The sequence below is a fragment of the Etheostoma spectabile genome, unplaced genomic scaffold (assembly GCF_008692095.1).
Source record: "Etheostoma spectabile isolate EspeVRDwgs_2016 unplaced genomic scaffold, UIUC_Espe_1.0 scaffold00001268, whole genome shotgun sequence".
NCBI lineage: Eukaryota > Metazoa > Chordata > Actinopteri > Perciformes > Percidae > Etheostoma > Etheostoma spectabile.
In genome coordinates, this window is record NW_022602718.1 from 45,591 (window position 1) to 54,849 (window position 9,259).

General features: G+C 41.8%; 1 non-coding gene across 1 annotated transcript; it reads right to left on the minus strand.

Moving 5' to 3' along the window:
* Positions 1-6,716: 6,716 nt before the first annotated feature.
* LOC116674894 (small nucleolar RNA U3) lies at positions 6,717-6,930 on the minus strand. The gene has a single exon (XR_004328235.1). It is a non-coding gene; the product is annotated as a small nucleolar RNA U3 (small nucleolar RNA).
* Between the last annotated feature and the right edge of the window lie 2,329 nt (positions 6,931-9,259).

The window sequence follows — 9,259 nt, forward strand, 5'->3', positions numbered from 1 at the left end:
TGCTGTTTACACCCCCCCCAGTGCTGACACCAAGGAGGCTTTGAGTGTGCTCCACCGCTCCATCACGGACTAGCAAACCACACATCCAGAGGTTGTCTTCATTGTTGCTGGGGACTTTAATCAGGCTAACATGAAGACAGTTCTCCTCCATTTCCAACAGTAGGTGAACTTTGCAACCAGAGGCTCAAACACACTGGACGGAGCCAACACAGACATCAAGTCAGCATTCAAGGCGGCCCCCCACCCCCACCTTGGCTCATCAGCCCATCTCTCTGTGATGCTAATTCCTGCCTACAGGCCCCTGCTCACCAGAGGAAAAGCCACTGTGGGGCAGATGAAGGTCTGGCCTGCAGGGTCTGCGTCAGCATTACAGGATTGTTTGAGTGCACGGACTGGGACATGTTCATGAAAGCGGCAACTGAAAACCAACACCCTAATGAAGAGGATGCTGAATCTGTGTCTGCATACATCCAGAACGCACAAAAAGCAGCGGGCCCCGATAACATACAGGGACGGGTACTTAAAGACTGTGCTGACCAGCTGGCTGACGTCCTTAAACACCCCTTTCTTTTGATCCGCTACAGCTTACCTACTGCTCCACAGAGCACGCCGTGTCCTCCACACACCACCTGAGTCTGGTACAGCTTGTCAAGTTCCTAAGGAGCCCCAAAATATCCATATCTACTCTGGAATTAACGGGGGAAAAAACAAACTGTTGCTAAAGTTCTGGACGTGGCACTGCCCCCAAATATGGTTTCTCTTTCATTTTGATCCTCATGTTTCTAACAAAGCCCAACCTGTCCAAATCTAATGTGGAATTATGGAGAGAATGCTTTAATCTCGTTGCACAAGTACCGTGTACTTGTGTATAATGACAATAAAAGCATTTTATTCTATTCTATTTTATTTAGAATCCAGCTCAAACAACTCTGTTGCTAAAGTTCCTGACTTTGCAATGATCCCAAATGGCCAAATATGGTTGATTCACATACTACAGCTCATCACGTTCCTAAGGAGGCCCAACATGTCCTTATCTACTGTGGAAATATGGAGAAATTACTTGGAAAAAATCACACAAAACAAAGTCAGTATCTCATTCAAGTGTTCCCCCAGGGCAATGTTTAAAACAGTTCAATTATGCAAACAGAAGTTGGCCAGAGTGAGCACCCATTCATGTCCTCCAACACTCATTAGCCAGTCCTTCTGCAAGACAAAGCCATGGGCAGCCATCAATTCCAGGTGCTAACTGCTTGGAGACCTGGCCCCCTTTGTCAAGAAGTTCATCACTAGAGCTGGAGTTTCTCAGATTATGTCCCAGCTCGTTGAAATCAACTCCTTTTAAAAGGTTTAAGGTTTAAAAAGACATTTCTTTGTGATATGAAACAAGCTGACTGTATCACAGAGGAACTTTAAAGCTGCCTCTACATCTCTTCCTCATCTAGGGTCCTCTACAGCTCGGCAATCACTCATGTCTTCATGTTGCTTTATGTAGTGGCTTTCCAATGGGATGTGTTTTCAAATCTCTTACTTTTTATTCTCTCATTTATCTATCTATCTATCTATCTATCTATCTATCTATCTATCTATCTATCTATCTATCTATCTATCTATCTATCTATCTATCTATCTATCTATCTATCTTTTACAGTTTCTACTTAACTGACATATTGCCTATGTCACTTAAGTAGACACTGGTGCTGTGAATCTAGCTAAACTTTAATAATGTTCCTTGAAGTAAAGTTTAGCTGTGAATTAATCTAGACATGTATCAAGCTAATATGTTCTGTTACATACTGTTGAAAAATGATATAGAATTAAATTCAACTAAATAAACCAATTCATTCTTCCAGTTTAAGCATTTAAAAAGAAAGACAAGTTTTCAGAAGATTCTGCCAAATCAGAGACGGTGTTGAAACATCCCAACTCCCCCCTCCCCAGCCAAACAGGGTACTTAAGCTTCCTCTCAGCCCAGCCCAAAGCCCCACTCCCCAGGGACTGCTGGGACCAACTGACATCATCTTTCCAGAGAGAAGACCAGAGCAGCCTGCTGTCCTACTTCAAGAAGAAAAACAGCTGTTTTAATAGCTAAATCCAGCTTTGACCTTGACTGGACCTTTGACTTTAGGAGACTTAGCTGCTTTGGCTCGGGAAACCCTGCGGTGATAACAGGAGCCATTATACTAAGGGACTACCTACATATTGGGGACGGACCTTTTAGCAGTTTGGCTCAAATCTTACAAGTAGTAAATATGGCAGAGAGAAAAGTGCTAATCAAAACCTTCAAAAACTACTTAAAGGCCCATCACCACCTGGACTATTGCCTTACATTTGACGGGGATTTAAGACGCGCCCATGACCACCTTAGGAACGCTGTCCAAACTAAACCAGAGCACGGTGAAGTGCACGATCTAGTCGCTAAAAACTGGACTAAAGCTACAATCTCACTAATAGCTAGACATTTTGAGGAGGTTATAGAAGACAGTTTAACCAGCTTAAAAACTAATGTCAGGACAACAAACTGGAGGGAGGCCTGGTCTCTAGCTGTTCACTTTACCAAACGGGACTTGGCAGATTTTAAAACAGATGTGACAGAAAGGGTTGGAAAAGAGCTGAGGGAAGAACTGGACACAGTGCATCAAATGGTGGAAAAGCCACTATTTCAAAGGCATGAGCATTTTAATGATAAAATCCAAAATTGGAACTTAGTAGTCCACAGGCCAGTTTTAATTATTGGAGACTCCAACTTAGGAAGGTTACCAGAATGCTTTGACAACAGAGTACAGGTGGACTCTTATCCAGGAGCTAAATTAGGCCATGCACTGCACATTTTGGAAAAAGCCCCATATTCAAACCAAGTCCAGAAGGTCATCCTCTCATTCGGACTAAATGACAAAAAGACGGATCCAGAGCAGGCCAGGCCCAGCTAACAGCAGTCTACAAGGTTGGCACTGAAAAGTTTCCAAATGCACAAATAGTAACTCCATTGATTAATTTCTCTAATGCTTTACCAGCCAGACAAAAAAGCACTCTGAGGGAAATAAACCTAGCAATCAGTCGACTGCCACACCTTCCCAAATTAGCAGCAGGGAAGTTTCAAACAAGGTGGGACAATGTGCACTGGTGTCCAGAGACAGCATCACATATTCTGACTCAGTGGAGGGACACATTCAGATTCTAAGACTGAAACAAGACCTGCTCCAGCATCACGGCACAGGGGGGTGTTCAGAAACCTTTTTGGAACTTTTTAACAGGATAGATTTTATTTCTTTTTTGTCTGGATATTTCATCCCACACACACACCTATGGTGGGGGTGCATTGACATGTCATATAGTTTGCAGAGCCAGTGTATTCTATGACCAGCAGATTCAACCATTGGAAGTCCAAATCATTTGACCTCTGACCTCCCTCTGGGATCTTTTCATGTTTCAGAAATAGAAATAAAGAAGGAAGTGTTAATTTGATTGGGATTCTTCTTGTTTTCATTTTTCAAAGGCAGGTAACTAACTACAGCTGAGTGGTTCAGTCCACATCCGACATTCAGTCATCATTTATGGAAAATGGTAATCTTTTCTTCTTCACATTATTGAAAATCTGAATTCATATTTTTCCTGAAAAAAATGTATCAAGAAAAGAACAAGTGTTTAGATGTTTTTAACTTTGGTCATCTGTCATATTTTTCATCTTAGCTGGATTTGACTCATGGCAGAAGCTGGCTTTAAGCTCTACTTGTGCTATTTCCAATCTAACATGTTTTCTAATTCAGAGGGAAATGAACCAATAAATTCTAACTTCTCAATGTACCATTGGAATGCCTTGCTGATTGCTGTTTAATGGCCCAGAATGCAGTTTGATGCTGCACATGTTTGGCTTAGCACTTAGCACCTGACCACCTTTGTTTTGGCCAATTGGTCTTGGTCAGTTGCTGTGTTTTACATACTTGGTAGGTATTGTCCTTATATTGGTCTATTATGATATAAAATGCTGGGGAAAGTATGTCCTATCATAGTTGAGCATTACACCCTGAAGCCCCAGTTATTGGTTGAAACAAGCCCAGCCCCCTGAGTGTTGTTTAAGGCCAGGCACAGGTTAAATCCAACCTTCTTCAAGTCATTTCCAGTTAGCTGAATGTGCAGACTCTGTGTGCACAGTGAGATATCTGCTACTTCCTTACACATCATCTGTATCCTGTACCTTTTGGATTTGACCATGTCTTCTTCTGAGTAAGTAGGACTAATTGTTTGTGGTGATGCTGGCAAATTCTCTCATTTTTAAATGGATGTATTTCTAATTCCCTTTTTTATTTTAGGAATAGTCACTTTCTGGTCTGCAAGTACTGCTTGAAGCCTCAGCAGAGCTTGCCAGTTCATCTAAGAATGAAGATGAAGATGTTGCTGAAGCTAAAAAGTTCTTTGTAATGCGACAGCATGCGATTATGGAGACCTCAAGAAAATGGTCCGAGATGACTGTGACCGTAGTCTTCTTGTCGCAGAGATGAAGAAGAGAGTTTTTTTTGTTAGGAACTTAACAGATTCTCCTCCTGGCCCTTCCTCTCCCGTTCCTCCAACTGCTCCATCGGCTCAACCATCTACCTCCAGGCGGACCTCTAAGACCGCCGTCAAAGGTTCGAGAAACACCACGGAGCAGGGTCTAGTTGAGACGTACCCGTCTCCCACCAATGTGACAGCCAATAAGAACTACAGCAAGGCCCAGATGGATCGAGTAAAAGAAGCTTATTTGATCATGAAAGAAGTAGTTGGAGATAAGAGTGAGTTCATCTTAACTTTGCCTTTTTAAATATGTTGTAACTAGGTTTTCTTGAATACATTACATTAAATATACAGCAATGACATTGCCATATTAATTTACTTTTGTTTTACTTTAAATACATTTAATTTGGTTGCATGCATATTCTAATTGTATTCCTTTGTTCTTTAGCTCTGAAAAGGAACCGAGTGCAAAGCGTTCCAGAGGGGTTGCAGCTTCCTTTACTCCACAAAGGATGGATGAGCAGACTGCATTTCAGCTGCTAACCAAAGAGTTTCCTGTGACCATCACTGGGGGGTCCCTAAGAAGACCAAGCGGGCCCACCTCACAGGGATACATGACCGCTGCTGCTATGATAAATGGAGGGCAGAGCAGCGGGATATGAGGACCAAACTATACTTTGGAAGTATTCCAGTATACATCTAAAATGTCATAGTTGACTAAGTGATGGTTTCCTTACCTGAATCATTTGAATAAATGGGGAGAAACTTTCCACAGCAACATTCTCCAGGCGTCTACCTTCTGAAAGCAGAATGACTTCCTGGATTGCCAAGCAGGAGTGGACCCCCAACTGCCCAGATGCAAAAACTGTCCTTTCCCAGTGGAGGCCCCAGGAGAGTGTGTCGGATGCAGCAACAAGCAAAGGCATTCTGAAGGCGACGAAGTCGACCTCGACTGGCTTTGAAACAGAACACAACACACATCAAACATTAAAGCACTGTCATATATACTAACACTGGCATCTTTCAAATTCATTGCTTTGTCATTTTTGTAAAATTAAACTTGAGTTCTTGACATTTTACAAGTGAAGTTGAGTCAGTTTTTATTCTTTTAAAACAGCATGACTTAAAAACTGTTCTTAAATTAATAGTGAACAATGTTATTCTATTTGACTCATGGCAGAAGCTGGCTTTATGCTCATATTGTTTTTTTATTAAAAATGTTTTCCTAATTCAGAGACATTCAACACATGTGGAGAAGTTCTCAGCTTGAGCGAAAATATAAAGTAATGGTTCTTACCTCTGAGTGGAATTAATTATGTTATTTATTAAAAATATAATTAGGTAATGAAAGTCCTCCACTAAGTCTGCATCTGTGCAGGAAGGTTGTACAAATCCTATAATTACTCATTATATCAACAAACATATTTCACCATATGTGATGAAGTAAAAATTGAAACCCAATAGTAATGCACTACTACTGTATTATTTAGAAGATTAATACAACTGCAATGCAAGAAAATGCCACAAGGCACATAACAAAGCAATAAAGCAGCACAAACATCCCTCGTAAACTGGACTCCCCTTCACTCCGTCTGGGAGGAACTCAGAGAACAAGGGGATCAGACAGAAACCAAGTAGTGGATCCTTACCTTTCCCTCTGATCCCCCTCCTATCCCCTCCCTCTCTAAAAGGGACACCCATAACTTGATACGGAACCTCATCCATCATTTTCCCTCCAATGTTCTTTTTTCCACATTTTTGGACTGACCCTGTTTCTTTTTTTGCTCACAACCTCTCCACATTTAGAGAAAATTCATTCAGAGGGAACGGATGACGCCAGCGTGCATAAAAACAGTTTTGCCAGTTGCCGTGGCAGCAACTGACTGTTCTCTGTGTGGCAGTGGCGCTGCAAACCACTCAGCTGATTCATTCAGAGAATGAAGCAGTTACTGCTTCAGACGTCATGTGTCACGTGGTTCTCCCGTACCAAAGCAACCTTTGGACCAGTGGTTCAAATGGAGTTGTAGTTCAGGGTTTGAAGCCCGTATCGAAGCTTCAGGGTCCGACTGCCATCACTAGGTGCTGATCTTTGAGATCAGTAGACCTCTTCCAAACACCATGTCCACCATGGACAAGACAAATACTTCAATATTGGCAATAACTGTATTTAATTAGAAAACTTTATATTTTTATCTTTAATTGTATTAGTTGTCCACATATCTGCTACTATCACTCATCATATTCCCTTTCTCAATCCTTCATAAAGAGTCAAAGACCAATCATCAATGACAGAGAGTATATGAAGTGAATCATTACTCTCTGTCAGCTTTATGCTCAGAAAGAAATATCACGACTCATCATTGTGGTCAGCGAGACCAAACACTTTAGAAACCCATTTCTCAAGTCAGAAACTTTAGAAATGATCCCTGAGAGTCTAGTCTTGGTTAGACTGGGGGGGGGGGGGAACTGCATCTCATTCACTACAGAGTGATTGTCACTCAGGGTTCAGAGGGATAGAAGCTAATGGTTACATACTCCAGATGACTGTGAGGTGAGAAAATCTATTTAGATCTTTAAGAAGACCGATATGTAGATTGAATTAGATTTTCAGTCACTGTTGTCTCAATACTTCAGTGTCAGCCTACTTATTCTCTACAATAATTGCTCCAGGCATTTCTTTGCATTAATACTAGTTCTTAACAACAACCAAGCTCTTCATTCCCAGACCAAAGGATGGTTGAACCTGCTGCATTTAGACTCCAACTGCTGTTCCAACCTCCACTCCTCAGTGAAGAGGAACACTTTCAACCATTTCTTTGCTGTTTTCTCGCTTTTTGCTTGCAGGTTTTCTTTATCGAGCTCCACCTCAAGCTTCTGAATAGATATTTGGCAGCTCCTCTATTTCCTTGCGACTGATTCGTCCCTCGGTCAGTCTCCAGTTTCCTCTTTCTCTGTTCCTCCAACAATGCTTTCCTAAGTTTCTGTTTCCCTTTTACCAGTTCAGTCATGATGATACTGTGAACAACACCAAAAGAAATCCATTGCTACCTTGTTAGGAAGACCTGATGTCACGCGATACTTCCTGATGCTGAGTGGGCGACTCGCTGCCTGAACGTCGCAAGGGGGGTGGCGGGGGGGGTTCAGCTCACAGGTGCTAGGGGGGAGCAAGACGACCACCATTCAACTCGGAAAAAAGTCCTGTAACCATTCCAATGACACTGAAGCTGTTCTGTTAGGTAAATGAAGCTAAAAATAAATGCATAGTTCTCCTTTAATACATGTCAATCAAGCTGAGCCTGTAAAGGCCACACAGTCTGATTATTCAGGTGGAAACACCTGTGGGAGTGGAACATGGATGTGTAGAGATGGGCTTTCAAACAATGCACCTTTTTGACATTTTGACATGTCACAGTAGGTAAGGCAAAGGTCTAAATAAAAATGAATTATGGCTTAACTTATTTACATATTTCAAAATCTGCATTGATCTTTTGCAGGGTCACCGGGCTATCAATACATCTGGGTCCAAGGTCACACTGAGAACCCCTGAGAGTGTCCCAAAGATGTTTGACCAGTAGCTCTGGAGAGACGGGCACGATCAAAACATATGAATAAGAGAGGCTGGAGCTATTTTACATCTATCACAAGCAGGATCAATGTCGGGATATATTTTAGAAAGCCTGAGTTTTGTCCAATAAATGCAGTGTATTAATTTAAATTGGATCAGGCCAGGTTTGGCACGCAGGGAGGAAGAGTGTACTCTTAGAAGAATCTGCTCCCAGAGGCCCTGGTTAAGTTCTCCACCTATGTCCTCCCATTGTGCGTTGATAGCTAAAGGTTGGCCACTTCTGAGAGGGAGGATTTTATCATACCCATGCGAGATGGCACCTTTTGATATTGGGGGTGGCAATAGCAACATATCAATAACCAGGGTTGCTGGTTAGGAGGGAAAAGGGAGCTAATATTCTTTACAAAGCTGTGGATTTGTAATCTGAAATAGTGACTATTGGGAATCTATGAGGTATTTAGCCATAATCTGGGGGAAGGATGCAAAGATGCCCTCACTATATAGGTAATTAAAATGAACCATTACATGTGTAAACCAGAGCTTCCTTGAGCATGGCAAACATGATCTCAACCACGCTGGGGCACTGTGTAAACTGTCAGCACGCAGCCAGTAGTGGAGTAGATGGAGGTTGGTTGGCCAATAGTTATAGTTCAAATTAGGGAAGGCCATTCCCCCCACTACTTTTGGCCTCTGAAAAAATATATCACGGATTCTCTGGGTCCCGTAAAATAGCCCCTTTATGTTTCCTGAAGAACAATTTTGGAAAAAAGATTGGGATACATTGACATAGGAAAGAAATTTTTGGTAAAAAATTCATCTGTATTGAATTTATCCAGCCAATCACAGATAAAAGAAGTAGTGACCACCTCTCAAGATCTTCCCGTGTTGTAGTACAGAGAGAATTTAAATTAAAATTAAAAAGATTTTAAAACATTTTTGTCACTTATAAATTTGTCGTGGACTACCTTGCACGGGATTGTTTGGTGTGGAAATGCATGAGCGGCAGCCTTTGCTGGGAATAGTTGGCTCTTATCCAAATTTAGCCTGTAACCGGAGATAGAACCAAATGAGAAAAGGAGCGAGAGTGCAGTTAGAATAGACGCATTAGGCCTGGAAATATAAAGAAGCAGATCATCTGCATAAAGTTATACTCTCCTGAAGGCCGCCCCTAGTCACCCCAGTACTGTTAGGATTAGATCAACGTTT